General features: G+C 39.5%; 1 protein-coding gene across 1 annotated transcript in view; it reads left to right on the plus strand.

Moving 5' to 3' along the window:
- The window catches only part of roraa (RAR-related orphan receptor A, paralog a), a 185,184-nt gene that overhangs the window by 34,461 nt on the left and 133,166 nt on the right, over positions 1-17,557 (plus strand). The window lies entirely within an intron of this gene.

Genomic DNA, 17,557 nt, shown 5'->3' on the forward strand with positions numbered 1-17,557 from the left:
CTCACTCTGTGTGTAGGCTATCAGTGGTGGGTAGAGGGCTCCTTTGAAACTGACTATAGTACGAGTGTTTGTGCCTACTGCTGCTGCATTTGCTGCGCTGGGCAGCTTCTGATCAGCCTGAGCCTTGCCTGCAGAGAGCTGGCACAGCCTCCAATCCTATTCTATGTTCAAAGGTAAAGCAGACCTCTCATAGGCCCCGTCTTTGATGTGCTCTTCGACACTAGAGTCATATCTCTGCCACTGCACATCTCTTGGCAGACAACAAGAGCCAGTCCAAGGGAAGGAAGAAAAGAAAAAAAACTTAATTTGCCAGTCACAATTCATTTCTACAGACATGGTTCATATTCAATTGCGGGCCTGTTTCTTGAGCCTGTTGGTATTATTTACGAGAGGAGCACAACAACGGCAGAACAAAGTGGAGAATTAAAAGGGCTGCTGCATTTAAGCCTCCAGTGCTGGTTGGTTGGGAAGCTGAGCCAGGATTAGCGGTAGAACAATGGTTTCCTCACAATGAGCATCCTCCATATAGCACATCATTGTATCTGCTGCAGATGGAAGGCTCACCTATAAGCATGCGAATGAGACTAAATTTACCGCTTCTTCATGAAATTGGTGGGTTTAAATGACACAAATGGCACCTTATGAATCATTTATTATGATATTCCGATTCCCAACCCCGCAGCAGCCATTTTCCAGCTATTCCATTGGTGTTTAAATTAGCTTGGAATTATGCAAATGATCCCAACAAGGGGTTAAGTTTACCATCACTCAGCTTGTTATGTTGCATTTGCCAAAGACAGAGCATAGAGCAAATGAAATCAAATTCACTTTGGCAACGGAGGTATATGACCACTATCTCCGAGGAGTATCTGTCGTAATGATTTATTTTACCACAAAGACCTCTGAGAATTAGCAGTTGGGGGTGATATTCACGACGTTGTTTCAGTGTTGCAAATTAGTGTCCCTTGGATGCCTAATAGGAGAGGAGTTGAAAAAAGTGAGGAGATGCCCGTTTGCTGGCTTCACTGGGAAAATCACAAGTTTGGGGAAAAGGGATCATATTCCCTTGTTTCCAGTTTACTGCAGATGTGGCTTAAACATCTCAGTTTGGTTTATCTGAGCTATCGCCTCCAAAAAAATAAGTCTGAGTGACTCAGGCTGTAAGACTGAGTTCGTGAGTCAGTGTTTAAGGTTTATTTATCATTGGTTGTCATGCAAACAAAGCAGGGGCTACTGAATAGACATCTTTGCATGGAGACACACCCGCACAACTGTTCAGCTAAGATAATGTCATCTGTGATGACTGTATGCTGGCGATGATGACTATACAGTAGATCGATCCATATTCACTTAGATTTAATGGATTACTTACTTTTCTTCTACCCACTACTCTTATAAATGCTTATGTAGCTTGCTTCTAGACAAGTTATCACATCAGGCTCGTCTAAAGACTCCCATCACATGGGCGATTTTGAAACAGAAAGAGATTTGTAGCATGCCACACCCATGCTCTTTGATGGTATGTGGGGAAAAAGAAGTACAATTTAGATGTGGAGAAACCACCTTGAAAAAGCACCAGTTAATCCTCTATGTTAAGCTCTTTGTCAGCTGTTCACTTTACAGGAACCAGCAAGAGAATCCTATCGTTGCGCACACCACAGTCAGGATTAGATTTTGTTGGCACATTTGACAGGAGATTGAAATAGATCCTTGTGAATGAATGGGTCCTATCAGGATGTCTGGGTGAAAATAACTTTCTTGGAATTTCATGTACAGCGATAGTTTGTGAAAATTATAGAACATTATGGGTTTAGGTGTATATTCATCCCCGGTACCATAAACATTTAGTTTGATGTCAAATTCCCTCAGTCTAAGTATGTGGATGTACAAATGTGATAATACAAAATTACTGATTTCACCTGGAATATTTTGGCAGTGCTGAAAGTAAACACCAAGACTCCAGTCTTTATATCCAAAGAAAATTCAAAGATTTTTTCTTAAAGACAGAAAGGCTGGATTGCAGTTTTGTGGCTTTTTAAGGGCAACAGGCTAGATAAGAATTTGGTAATGACTCGGTTGAACTGCATGTGCGTGCACACAGACACGCACACAACTAAAACTTTTTAAGACAACACACTTTTCTACCCTTTTTAGGGTGAAAAGAAGCCTTTTAGAAACTAAAGTCTGAGTCTGAGTCTACAGTTACTATCACTTAGTTTCTAAAGGACAGATTATGATTAAGCCCCAAAACACAAAGGTCCTAACGGCTCTTTGCGTGAAGAATAACTAATGCAAAAATGCTCATAACTGTCTTGCTTTGATGGTCACATGTTGATCTTGCTGCTAGAAGCAAGTCCGAAGCTGGAGGTACTCACTATTTCACTACATAAGCTTGTAAGAAACAACCAGAGGTCCTGCTAACATTTCCTCATACCTGGATTACATTGATGGTAAGTGTTTTTATTTTTCTCATGTATTCTGTGTCAGTAAGCGATCAACTCCAAAACCACGCTGCATAGCAAACAATGAATTTTGTGTACAGCTGCAGTCCTAACACGAGTGCATCTTGGTTTGATGTCATACATTTCAATTTGCAGTCAAACATAATGTTTCTGAAATATTTTTAGTTCTGTTGTCAGTTTTCCTGTTCAGATATTCAGAACATCTCCCATATATGCTGGTCACCACTAGCATGCTGAGTGCACTGATGCCACTCAGGATTTCAGCATGTGGATATTAACAATGACAGAAAAATCATATCACAACAAATAGCTTTCAGGCACTAATCTCACAACCTAACCGAATTCACAACTTGCCGTTGCTGTTTATTAGCAGACATGTGACACCAGCAATAATATGACACTTGCTCATTTGTTATATGCCAGCTGTCATTATTGCTTCTCTTCTGTCCCAGCCTTTGAAACTATTTGATAATCCACAATCCCTATTTGATAAACAGCGCTTGGTTGGTTTTATTGCTCGATCCAGGCTGAACTTACAGTACCGTGCAAAAGTTTTGAGCCACCTCTCATTTTGAGCTTGACTTTCTTCACATTTTTAAAGTGGTCTTGAGCAATAGTTCTCCAGGGTTTCTGAAGGCCATTACAATTTTTTTTTTGGACATTTGGCTTTGGCTGTTCTTTTTCACTCATTTTCAATCCAATCCTTGTACCTTGTTAAGTTACTTAACACTGACCTTTGAATCATTCAAGCATAAAAAAGGCCCCTTACGTAAGGGATGAACCAGTGTTGTGCCGTAACAGACAACGTAGCAAAGAACCGGTAGAACCTATAAATCGCATCTTTTGGCACAAAAACATCTTATTTGTTCCAATTTCTTTCAGTAAATCTGTGAAAAATGTCAAAGATAACACAGTCTGACAGGCATAAAATAGTATTTTTCACCAACAAGGTGATTCCCAGAGAGTTATTGGCTGAAAACTCAGTGGATCCATCTACTGATGGCTGAAGCCTCATCAGAAATGGTCTTAAGGGAAGAATGGCTGTTAAGAAGCCATTCTTAAGGAAGGGAAACAGGAAAAAAAAAGCTGAGGTATGCCAAATTATCCAAGAACTGGACTGAAAATAAGTGGCAACAGGTCTTGTACTGTGATTAATGCAAATTTGGGAATTCTACTTCAAATTCTCAATGTGTATAGATGAGGTAAAGAGTGAGGCACAACTCTAAGTCTCCACAGCCATCTGTAAACAGGATGCTGTGTCCTGGTTGTTAGCTGCATTTCAGACAGTGGTGATCTTATCAGAATTGATGGAATTATGAAAATAGAAAAGGTGACAATGATCTCAAACACGGGTATGGAAGCATACTTGCGCACAATGGATTGCCATCCCCAGAGTGTGGACCTCAAGACTATTAAACTGTTGTGGGATCATCTTGACAGGGAGAAAAACAAAAGGCAGAGAACTATTCCTGAAGACCACTTCAGAAATTAAAGTTTCACAATGAGAATCCAGGCTATGTTGAACATTGAAGTTGGTAATACCAAATCGTTAAAACTGTACAAACTCTTTTCCATGTATTTTTCAATAAATTACTACATCTCTTTTACCATTTTCCTATTTCCCATTGAATGAAAGTAGAGGATAGGCTTGTCTATTTGTTAGCAGAACCAGCATGTTTCTAATTTGTACAAAAGAGCAAAAGCCTTTATTGAGCTCAGGTGCAATAGCCAAGAAGCAACCATCTGTAACACACCTGACAGTGCCACGGTCAGATAGCCACAACCCCAACAGACCCCAAACATGCTTCTGTTTAATTTCAAAGCACTTTATTCATGTAAGCAATAAAATTATTACCTGATTGCACTTCCCTGCGCTGTGGAGTCTTTTAGAATCGTTTAGGTTTTGTTTTAGGTTTTTGCTTTTGTTTTGATGAACTCATCTTGTTTCCAATCAGTGTAGGCAGCTCTTTTCAGCAAAAGATGACCTGTCAAGCAGCACATGTAGCAAAAAATTTGTGAAGCTATGTGAGGATTTAGTACCTAAAGGGCCAGATATTATTGTAAGTGGGTTTAAAACAGAGCTTAAGGGTGAACTGAATATTGGAATCAATTGGACAGAACCACTTATCGGGATTAATGTTGCTATGCTGGATGTATAAATAAGAAATTGCATGCTTTCCATATCTACTTTTAAAACATAATTATACTGCAATGATACATTTACAACCTATTTTTCTGCTCCCGAGTGACAAAAGAATCTATTATTGCACTTGCAATATCTTCTCAGTGCAGCAATAACCCCAGATTGCCAACAACATGCACGGTAGTAGAAAATTACATCTGGAAAAATATCTATTCATCGTTTTTAAGTAGACACTGAAAGATTTTTTTTTTCATTTGGCTTCAGTGTAGTATGATTATTAGTGGCTAGGAAATAAAATTTTGCTTTATGCACCATTGAATCTAGCAGCTCCAAGAAGGAGGACTGTACTTGTAATATTAATTTAACATTTACTTTCTCACAGTGCACTTTTTGTAATTTTAAAGATCGCTTAATGTATGCAGTACTTTATGGTGTGTGAGTGAGGATTGCCTGACTGACATCATGATATCCATCTTACGGTCAGCAATCGTCGTAAGAGCAAATAATGTAAAAAGAACCCCATCTGCTATATATTTTGTGTCTATTTTATTACCTTATAATGTCCTGGACAGAGTGAAGCTTTGCAGCGACCAGCACATTAAAACCCATTGGAACCAATTGTAGGAGAAAGGCTGTCTTGGGATGCCCTCATTGGAGAGCAGCTAGGCTCATTAGTTAAATCCCCACCGTGGGCTAATGCAGCCCTCTAGGAGTGAAGGAGAGAGGGGGGAAAGAAGACATTTCTTTGACTCCTTCTCAGGGGTTTCTTTCCCACATTTTCTTGCATGCATCAGCAGTTAAGAAGGTGATGCACGTCGCCGGTTTTAAAGCCGCCTTCAGTGTTCTTTTGAAGCCCTTCATTGGGGGTTTTGCGATTCTGGGTTTCGTGCTGGTGGTCAGATGTAACAATTCTATCACGATCATGCTGTTATATGATGTTTACTACAATGAATAATACAATCATTAAAACGAAAATTCTTTTAATGAACTTGCTCGCTTTGAAGTTTGGCCCCGAGAATTACTGAGAATGGAAAAAAAAAAAGTAACCCAAAGGTTCTTTAATATGTCGTGTACACATGCGCACAATCTGACCTTTTCCATTAGTAAGTGAGAGTAAAACTCTTGTTTTGCTCATAATGATTGGGGAACTGGAGGCCACAATGCAGGCAGGTCCCCACTTAACCAGAATTTATCTTTTTGGCAGTAAAAGGAGGGGTTTTGAGTGCTGTTATCTATGGCCTCCCCCTTGAACAAGTAAACAGCCCATTTATTATTAACTCAGGTTTAAGGTAGAGCATTAATCCTCTCTGACAGTTTGCCTACTTGTTAAGGCAGCCAGTTCTTCCTCCACAGCAGATGGCTTTCAGCTGCTGTTACTCTACAATGCAGACCCTCTAGATAAGAGAGAATCCTCCAAAGTTTGTGCTGCATTGTCTGGATCCGAAATGAGTTAATATAGTCAAATACACTTGACTGACAACATCAAGATAGTTAAGACCATTTGTCAAAGTACCCTGTCATATATGGAACTCACTGTGGGGATTTTGAACAGCACCCTCGCAGACATTTTCATCTACACTTGATGCTACTGCACCTGACTTTTGGTCAACTGCAATGTTCAACTTCAAGTACATTTCATTATAAGTTTCAGACATTGCAAATGGCTATGGTGCGCTCCCATTGGATGATATAAAGTCTGACCCATTCTTCCCTTTCCCTGCTGGTGCTGTTGATAATTGCACAAGAGCTCCTGTAGAGCCAGCTGCTGAAGTGTGTCCCGACTTGAACTTGCAAACTGAGTCACCCTGAGACCGCCTCAGTGGTTTTCTCTTTGACTTGTCTGCACAAAATCTCTTTGACAGTGGGACAGTAAAGTGATGTGTAATGCCTCAATTCAACAATACAAGGTTGTTCAATAAAGATGCATACATTGCCCACTGTACAAAGGAGCAAACTTCTCTACCTCTGCTGCCTTATTCTCATTCAACCCTACACTTCAACTGACTAAAGGTTAGCACATACAGGGCAGATTTTATGGCTGGGATGAGGCAGTTTTGTGTGTACTATGAGGAATGCCTCTCAATTTTATCAGTAAATATACCCGAGGTACAGATGAGGATATTAGATCAGTAGACGGGGTAAAAAGGAAATATATACTTGCTCTCTATTAAGACTATTGCACATGAATCAGTGGAAGTCTGTGAGAATCAAGAGTGAAGCTGTGAGAAATGGATGAGAGTACTTTTAAATTTGAAGATCATGTCCCTTTTTTAAAGTAGTTGTAGAACTCCCTATGTGACAGTGCAAGCCCTCTGTAATGGGGAGAGAAAAGGTCCCCCTTCTTCCTTGTATGACTGAAGACAGAACCGTCAACACAACTTAACTTAAGACAGGAACTCCAAATATCTATGAACTATAATCTGTCTTGTCTTTGGTTTCTTCATCCAGTTTTCCAGTACTGAATTTACTTTAGTGACATAAAGTATTCAGCAAATTGATCAAAGTGTGTCACTACAGAGAAACCTAAACAATTTAAATTCCCACCCAATAAAGCCCAGCAAGCCTGTCAGTACTGGAAAGTTTAAATAGCTGAATGGAAGTGCAGTTACAGCATTTTACACAATATCTATACATTTTTGTCTGCAATATCTATACATTGTTTTTACAATCTCAAACAGAGCACACAGCAGTAGGCTGGAATAAAGAAACTGTTTTAATGAATGCAGCTCTAATTCCCTCTTCGTCACTGATTATGAAGGAGGAAATGTATCCGACCACTGCTGAGATAAATCAGCAGGCATAAAGAGCAGCGTGAATTACGACATGAAGATAATTCTGTCATTCTTTCAGCTGTTTAACACATTCTTTTCTACTCTGTTGGTTTTAGAGAAAGAACGTGCGCGTTGCACAATAGAGTATCTGGTTCAATTAAGCAACTTTCTCCAACTGAAATGTACTTTCTCTAAGCCACTAAAACACTTGAATACTGCTATAATCAGCATTCATGCCATGGCAAATATAGAGGATTTTCTTTTACAAACACTTTTGCCTAAAATTGGGTCTCGTCCAAGATTTGAAGTTATTCATTCAGAAGTGCCGTCGTATTGCGAGCACACGGAGAAGGAAAAGAAAGATTTGTTGGAATCATCAGCTATCCAAATGAAATGGAATATCTTATTTTGTGGCCATGCTTAATTTGGATTAACCATATGAAAGCAATTTAACCGAGGCTTCCATTTACGGGGATGTCGGGAACAGAAAATGTCAATTTAACTGTTACCACTGGAAAGTATGAAATAAGACTGAGAGGCTTGTAACCACGCTCTGCTCCTATTTCAGCAGTGTGTGTGTGTGTGTGTGTGTCTGTCTGAAGCTGTCTGTACCTGCCTTCACACCGCACAGGCTCTCCTCTGGTGTCACCAGCCAGGTCACATCGAAGACATTGCATCTTTCCATTTAGATTCAAGTTTTAACCCTCAATAAATTGTTGTTTCTCTTTGAAATAAACAAAGTATATGGAGGAGGGGACCTGCGTTTGCATGCCACGAATGTGTCCCAGTCATACACAGAGTGTAGCAGGCAAGATGACACTTACATGGAATATTACTCATGAGCTCAGACTCAAAACTATTGCAGTTCACCACAGTGAGATCATGACAAATTGCGCTAAATTTATTTCTACAATAATTGTATTTGTAATGTAAACTTTAAACGGTCGGGAGACCTAAAACTGCAGCAAGTATGTTCTTTTTATCATGTGACACAGACAGCACATTTCCTCATCGTCACCTCAGAGTTACTTCAGCTCTTCAGACAGCCCAGACATCTGAGAAGCAATGACATCACACCTGCTTGTAGTGACAAAACTGCAGGTAGCAAGACATGAAAAATAATCAACTAGTAAACAGGGGTGAGAAAGTACGACATCATTTATTTCGAATTTTGTTTTAATGAATTAATAATGCAAAGAGTAAAGAGTCACTTTTGAGGGGACTCAAAGCATTTTAATTAATTACAGTAAATGGGTTATTGTGTGTAAAGAGTTGATTAGTTAGTGTAGCACCATTATTTACAATGCTATGAATTATAAATGGATGTTTTAATGACTGGGAAATTCTGGGATCTCGCAAAAAGTCGTAGCACCAGTAACAGTCATAGGAAACAAAAATGATACAGATGTCTGGACAAATTTTAAGTGGCTTAATAATAAAAAAATAACTTCTCCCATTCTTGTGCATTGTAAATAAGTACAAGTACATACTAAAATCAATTCACGTAACAGATGCAGCTGATGAAAAGCCTGGGTTTAAGAAAAGTCAGTGCAGTTTTAAAAATATGGTTCTTCACATTCAGTCTACTGTAATTAAATGTGCATTACAATTATTCAAGCATAGTGGCTCTACAGAGGCACAACTGTAACAATCGATTACTTTGGGACTAAACTATGGCATTTTTACACCATATGATTCTTGTAGAACTAGAAGTATTTTGATCTTTCCATATATTTATTTTAGTGGAATTACTAAAGATGTGTTCAGGAATAGTTCACCTGCCTGGCTGAAGAACATTCAAAGATCTTCTCTGGATGTTAAATACCTTTTGTTCTGGTCTCTGTAAAGATGATCCCACAATACTTCAATAATGTTGGATGTCTGGGCTCTGGGGAGGCCAATCCATGACTGATGGTTTCCATTGTACTTTTTTCTACCCAGGCATGTTTTTACTGAGCTGGCAGTTCGATGTAAGAAACTGAAACAATTGTGTATAAAGAGGAAACCAGAAAACATGCAGCTTCCAAATATTTTCCATGGGAGTGATGACGGTTAAAAGAAGGAAAGAAAACAAAGAAAGGCTCTGGCTGAAATAATGGAGGTTCTGAATATTGTTTACCCTGAGACACTCACTGTGGCTCAAATGAAAAAAAGTTGGAGTGTCAAAGTTGGTATGAAAAAGACTAACAGCTTACAGAAACGCCGGTGGAAGACAGGGTGCATGTGATTGGTCACCCCAAGAATGAAAGAGAAGATCATTTAAGATGATAAAAAATAAACTATTAATACTTTGTTTTGATAAATGAATTGTTTTTGAATTTTTACCTAAAAGTTAGTATTATGATTAGTAGTAGTAATATTTATTTTAAAGACTTGTGTTTAAACTTTCTAAGACAGACAGCCAGGTCTTTATCATTTGTTTGTGTGGTCAGAGACATTTGGTCTTAAAATACAAACAAGTTCGGATAAAAAAAATATCGATAAGTCACTGATTTGTGCATGAAATGTGCATGATTTACACAAACATATGTGTGTACACACTGTTAGTGAATAAGGGCACTGTCAGGCTGAAAAATGAAACTGTTGCTGATCAGATACTTTACCGATGATATTGCACGCGAATCAAAATGTGTTTATAATTTCAGCAATTTCAGGAATATCCCCAGCACCACTAGATCCAAGCCATGACAGCGCCTCCACCTTGTTTTATAGGTAGTTGTAGGCACTCGCTATTGTACCTCTCTTCTGACCTCTGTGCATATTGTCATTTGGATTCATCCCTCCATAAGTGCTGTTGGCACAGATTTTTCCTAAAGCATACCTCAGCCTTTTCTCTTCTTGACTGCCACCCTTCCATTGAGGCCATTTATGACAGAGCTTCAGTGAACAGAAATAACACAGAAAAAAAAGTCTCAGGTACAAGGATTAGACTGAAAACGAGTGAAAAGCGCAGAGAACCTTTTATATAGTTTTGATAAAAAAAATAAATGATTTTCTAAAATAATTGGGGACTGTTTGCTTTTGCCTTTACATGGATTATGGTAATATTTTTTGTGATATTAATATCCATCCATTTTCTTCTGGTGATCCAATTCACAGTTGATGGTGATATTAGTATATGACCAAAAGGAAATAAAAACCTGTAAGACTGAGACTAAGAATCTGTGAAGGATATATTATATAGGAGGAAAAAAGGCACAAATCACAACAAACAATAAATGCTATCCTATGTCAAGATAATGCATGCAATTTGCATGAAAAATGACTAATTTTTAAGAGTGACTTTATCCCTAACATGAAAAAAAAAACACCCCAGAAAACATAAGACAACATATGACAAATATATTCATTTGCTGTAGGATGAAATTAATGTATATGAGAAATTATGCTTTGAATATTACACACAAGATTACTCATCATCTTAAAAAGGAAAACTATAATAAATAAATATTATGTCATGATTTGATTTGAGGATTTTTCCTTAAAGCATTAAATAAAGCTTTAACTGATGGTTTTTTAAATAGCAATTATTTTAATTCTCAAAACTCAAATATCTCGGCCGTTGGAAAGACATGGTGGTGTCCTTCAGCTTTTGCAGCTTACTCATCCAAATCAACACTCCACAGACACTGAGTGCATTAGAGTGTCGGCTGTACATGTGTGAATGTGTCAGGAGAGATGGAGCCTGAATTTGTGAGGCAGAGTGCATAAACGTGTGACACCAAGTGTGAGTGTACATGTGTGAGAGTGAAAAGGTAGAGAGGATGCATGTGTTTCAGCGTTAGTGCAAGTGCATAGTTGTCTGTGCGCTGGATGATGTGTGTGCGTGTGTGTGCGTGTGTGTGGGCCTGCTCTACACTGCGCTGGGGGCCAAAACACTAGAGATTGCTTTGATCTGGATTCTCTGTGTCTCGTCCAATCACAATCATGTCACCGGCTCCCCACGGCAGGAGCGACTCATTCATGGTGCAGAGAGGAGACCCTCCTGCATGTTATTACTTTATGTACACTTTATTTTACACCAACTATGTTCACAAAATGGCTTCATCTATATCCCACGGAAGCCTCACAATAATGACAGACAAAAGGATTTTATAGTCACTGGCAGGGATGTGGCATGCAACCAAATATGTTTATATTTAGGAACATCTGCAATGGTAAATTTGTCCATTTGAGACAATTATGCAGGAGCAACATTAGAAATGTTCAGGCGGATTTGTGTGCATTGGATTGGCTTATTTAAAATAGAGACATGTTAATATGCTCAGAAAACAGTAAGGAAAATTAAACAACCTACTTAGCTAATGCTTCTGTCCTGAATAAGAATGAAAAATCTGATTTAGTGCTTTCACTTTCCTATATTTTATTATAGATTTCCACTTGCAGCGTACACGAAATGCTTTCATGCAAGAGACATATCTCGACTGGAGGCTACAGGGAAAAGTTTTTGCCCTTTTTCAAAATGCATTACACCAAAATAGATGCTTCAATGTGAAAGCACAGAGCAGTATTTGTTTAGATGGTTGTTAAAGTTAGATGAAAAGACATTGTAATCAAAATCTATTAGGGAATTTAATGTGTCTTCCTTCTGGCTGTTTTCAAACTGCTGTAGTATTAAGGATTTCTCTTAGTCTAGCTATAAACTGTCTCTTGAAACACAATAGTTAAAGCCCAAAGGGTCTAGCCTGTGAGCATAAATGAAAGATATTTAAATGCAATTACAAATTGTTGCTGTACAGTAACTTCACCAGAGCAAAACGAAAGGGAGATGGTTACAGCAGTAGTGCAAAAGTAAAATTATTTCGAGTTCAAATCTCCACTCTGCTTTCAAATTTGATGTTGGGAAGTATCCCTTGTATGACACAGAAATGCTCATTTCCATATTCTTCAAAGCTGGTAAAATGTGGAAAAATGAACTTGAGTTGAAACACAGAAAATGCTAAAATTAGGTTTGTGCATCAATCAGTAAAGCGGTAAGTACATGTGCTCGCAACAGATCTGTGGCATGTGATTTTCAGCTCGGTACAAGATTAAGCTTCACTTCAGACAGTAAAATTAATGTTCAACTTAAAAAATAGCAGCTAAACAGATTTGACACCCTTATTGGACCTTTACACTTTGTCAGAGTTTAAAGATGTATCCTGGTAGAAAACCGCTAGTGGAATATCCCACTCTTACCCTCAGGAGAAAATTGCTATTGGTGACCATCATAAGTGGAAGATTCCTACTAGAGTGACTTTGTTTCCATGATAGCTATTTAACCGTTAAACTTTATATTTTTTTAGGTTAAACATGACCATGCCCTTAGAATAAAGGCATTAAAAAGCGGTAATTTAGCAATCATGGCACAGCAGTCATTATCTTTCTCTTTTAAGTTTCAGAGTGTGTTTTTCTTCTGAAATCAAACGCGAAAGGGGAGTCCATAGAATGACAACCTGGCAGAAAGACAAATTTGTTGATAACTGGCACTGACACTGAGTGATGGCCAGCAAAATTGTCTGCTGCCATTATGTTTCGGAGTTGAAATACTTGTGGTGTCATGTCATTTGTATTCATGGCACCTGCAGTCCTGGCTTAACATTAAAGACAGCTTTTACATCACCTGACATCAATATATTGAAAAGTAAATAGTAAAACTACTAGAGTAGAAAAAGCGGACGCAGCTTTTGATATACCCGAATGGATCCGAAGACAAATAGCTGCTATATTCCAGAACTGTGCCAAACTCTTGAGCCACCCCTCATTTTTTATTATTTTGCCAGGAAAATGGGAAATAGGTACAGCGGCATGAAGCATGTGCAAACAGAGTATGCGACAAAAACAGTTTCTAAGAAGCTTTAGCGTTAGCTTGAAGCTTGAAGCTCTCTTAGGCAGGTTTTATTGTTATTTCTTTAACTGGTCTTTCGTTCTGTTCTCTGTCATGATGGTCCCACACTGCCTCAGTAATGCTCTGGGGAGGCCAATCCATGACTGATGGGTTTCTATTATATGTTTTTCTATCCATGTATGCTTTTACTGCACTAGCATAGTGTTTATTGTGCCATGCTGAAGAATAAAGCCATTGCTATTCAGACTCTTTTCCAGTGGTATTGCATGGTGGATCAGAATCTGACAGTACTATTCTGTGTTCATAATTCATAATTTTCACAAGATCCCCAACACCACTGGCTGAAACCATGACAGAGAGCAGCTACAGACGGCTGTAGCCACTCACTGTTGTACCTCTCCTCAACCTCCTCTGTGCATTTTGAGAATTTAAAGTAAAATTTTTACATTTAGATACATTTGGACATCTACTACAGTAACAGGGAGGTTGGGGATTCAATCCCTGGCTGCTTTAGTCTGCATGCCAGAGTATCCTTGGGCAAGACACTAACCCCAAGTAGCTCTCAGTGCTCAGGTAGAGCAGAAAAGTGCTATATAAGAATCAGTCCTTTACGTTTACCATTTAACCTTCAACTGAGACCATTTCTGATGAAGCATCACTGAACAGTTTATTGATTAACTGATAGCGAGACTACAAACTGTGCTGAGATATGCAGTTTCCAGCTCATGGCTCTTCGGGAATCAAATTTTTGGAGCAAAAGTACTTTTTTACACATCTCAGATTGTGTTGTCTTTGGCATTTTTTTAATAGATTCAACTAAAGAAATGGGAACAAATTATGCCAGGCAATTTTTTTTTTGGACTCACAACATCAATGGTTTGCAACAGTAGCCTTAAGCAAATTGATTAACACAATGAATCAGCAGGTGGAAAAAACCCAAACAATCAGATTACCTAATATGGGAACCAACATATCATGATGATAGATAAAGCTTTCAGTCCAAACACATGTCTGGGAGAAAACACTTTTTGCCCACTAGTGTTTAACATGTGGGGTAAACAGCTTGAGAAACGAAAATGCAAATAAAACAATAATGCCTTCTCCCTGCTTTGCAAAACAGAGAGGTCTTGCATCTGTGGGAGGGGTGGGATGTCTAACAAGAACTAATGCTGTTTATGAAAGCAGAGTTTTCGCATCTAATCACAATGTCTATTCCCATGGGCCTGCTAGTTCTTCATGCTCCCCTTCAGACTGGTAGAGCACCTCTCTTCCAGGAGCGCTGTATTTTTAGGATGTTGTGAAGCTTCCTCAGCTGCATACAGAATGAGATGCTCGCCTTTAGGGGGATGTCGAGTTTGAAGATGATGTCCTTTGGATTTGATTAATTCAGTAACGGAGAGAGAAGCTGTCCCTGACTCAAAATAGACTTCCTTTAAATGACTATATTGCTGTTGTTTCCTTACTTTTCACTGTTTGGTCTCTTTGCCACTTATCAGCGTATCACGACAGGAAGCAGATAATAAAAAAAAAAAGTTGGACTATCAGTGAAGGGAAACTGCCTATGAGTGAATGTGCTTGTGCACCTGTGTGCACACAAATGTATTATAAAAAATAAGCACAGGATAGAAAAGCGTGTCTGCTTTAAGCCTCTTTTTATTCCCCTCCCTCACTCCCTGCTCCTGTCTGCTGTCACACTTGTCCAGAGAGCGACCTTCTGAAGTTCACCATCAAGGCCTGCATGTAGTGAAACCTGACTCGCTCCTACTTCCTATAGAGTTGCTCGTTAAGGAACATAACAGTTACACATCCCATTTGTGAGTGTTTTTATTTTTGTGTTTTTTTTTAAAAAAAATAAGCAAAATGCTCACCCCAAATACAAAATATCCCCCTGAAAGATTCCAATAAATCTAAATCCAGTCGCGCTAGAATATGCCAATCATGTATTTAATAATCTGGCTCATTTAGCATCTGGAAGAGAGATTAATGACATGTACTATCTTTACAACCATCCCATAAAGATGAAAGAACTCTCAAACAAAAGCACATGTGCTACAACTTTGATTTAGTGGTTTAATACAATGCTAATTAGATCACATGCAGTGTCTCCTCATGAAATCTGCTCCCATCGTCTAATTATAACAGCCAGATATGCCATAATGGGACACATGTATTTTAAATCAAAGCGGTTGTGTGTCAGAGTGGCGATCGAGAGGGAACGCTGAGGCTGTGTACGGACAGCTCGGACATTGTTTTCCCCGTGTCCTGTCAAACTGTGACAATGCCCCCAGCTGACTGCATAGAGGAGAGGCTGCTCTTGTTGGGGTGGGAGGGCTAATTGTGCTACTCGTTGTCTGGTTTGCAGCCACAGGATGACTAATGAAAAATCTTCAGCTTTCAAACACATCTTTCACCTCCTTCAGCTCTAATTAATGGCTCATTGGTGGAGGACGGTAGTTCACCCTGGCCTTTTTCACCCATTATCCACTACTTTAACATAATGCTCTTCTGAATACTGATCATGTATTAAAGCAGCGAGAGTAATGTAAAGTCTCCACTGAAAATCTTTCCACAAAGTGTGTTTTTCTAATGAATTAAAGATGGCTTCCTTGCTCTCTGGCTGGTAAACACTGCCGTTTGCTGCATAATCAGCATGCGGATTTATACAAATGAATGCCATGGTTATATTCAAAAATTCAGATAATAGTTGAAAGTGAAAGACATTAAAAACAGTGGATGTGGAATCAGATGCAGTAGCACAATCGTAACTCATAATCGCTGTCAACTTTTGCTCTTTTACTCCGTCTTATCGTCCATGAAAAATGTCCGTATTACCCGGAGATGTTTTCTCAACTGCTAATCCTTGACAGGTTGTTTCACTGTGCCCGCTGCTGCTGTGCATGAGTTTATATTACAGTTTTACCAGTGCTGACCTTCCATTGTGCAGGGTTGATACTGGGGCCATGAGCTGACTGTTGGAGAGAGAGAGGGAGGGAGGATCACAGCTGGGAGTGGGAGAGTAGTTCCTGATCTGACAAAAAAACAGCAGCTGATGTGAAAATGGCTCAATTAGGCCAGCCATAAACTCGTTAAGGCCCACGTCGTGCCTGGCAGGACTGGGGCTTTTTTATTTGCCGCTGCAGATATTATTGCTTCAACGTATTAAAACGTGCATTTGATGGGCGCTTGGGAGCACTGGTGGTGTCAGAAAGTGCTCTCCTGATGGACACTTATACAAAGAATGAGCCTACTGCTGCACTCCCTCTGCAGAGGCTCAATTATCAATGTTGTTTTTCCTAGGGATAGAACAAAACATGGTGCGGCTCCTTCAAGCTAATAGAAGGGTTTCACTCCTTCAGATATACGGCTGGCATCGCGACGTCAGCTGTGAAATATGCTATCCAGTAGCCACGGATCAAAGCAGCAGTCCTAAATCATGGGGTTTTTGTCACTGAAAGGCTGTAACAATAAGTGTCCTTTTCCCAGCATGTCTGTCTGCCAAACAACTGAAGTAAGCACACCTTTTCTCACGCAGAGCCAAGATGTACAGAGACAAATGATCACAGTGGTGTTTGGGCAGCCGATAGCACTATCCTCAGGCTGCTGCCCACGTTCGTGTCTCTGACAATTAGACTCCAGGCTGACAAGCGAGCATGGTTCAGCCACTGTGTTAAGAGACTTTGTCAAATGTGCAGCCCATCAAAATGCATGGGCGGCCCCAGCTGAAGTCAGTCATCCCCTATTAACGATGGCCCTATTAGCTCCTCCCGTGACCTGTGAGCTGGGAAATGAAAGGCGTGGAGGTGCATTCATTTATATAACCAATGTCAGGGTGCGTCGGACATGGACACCCCTCATCTCCCCGCGCCTCATCAGCCTCTCTGATCAGATGGGGATGCATAATACATCAGACGGCCAGTAAGTGGAGGAAAGACATTCATCACTGTCCACCTTTCAAATTAGATTCCACAGACGTGGCAATCAGTCAGACACATCAGTATTCAGCCCTGGCTGAAGGCTCTCCTGCAGAGACATCCCCTCCATTACAGCTTTACAAACCTTACTTTAGTGTAACAACTGCCCTCACTGCATAATCTGCACTTCAAACAGCGGTGTTTTTCCCCGTATTGAATTTTACTCTAATGTGTTGATGAGTCACTGTGATTGTCTGTATAGATTTATGGATGTGAAACTGGGAGATGAAGAGACTTGGATTTCCAGGAATATACAGTAGAGTGCAGAAGTCTTGAGCCGCCCCTCATTTTGCAGCTTTTTATTGAAACACGCAAATATTAATATCGAAAAACAGACAAAATGGACTTTGTACCATTCCAAGAACCCTGAAAGTCAATACTTG

The sequence above is a fragment of the Simochromis diagramma genome, unplaced genomic scaffold (assembly GCF_900408965.1).
Source record: "Simochromis diagramma unplaced genomic scaffold, fSimDia1.1 OVJJ01000293.1, whole genome shotgun sequence".
Classification (NCBI taxonomy): Eukaryota; Metazoa; Chordata; class Actinopteri; order Cichliformes; family Cichlidae; genus Simochromis; species Simochromis diagramma.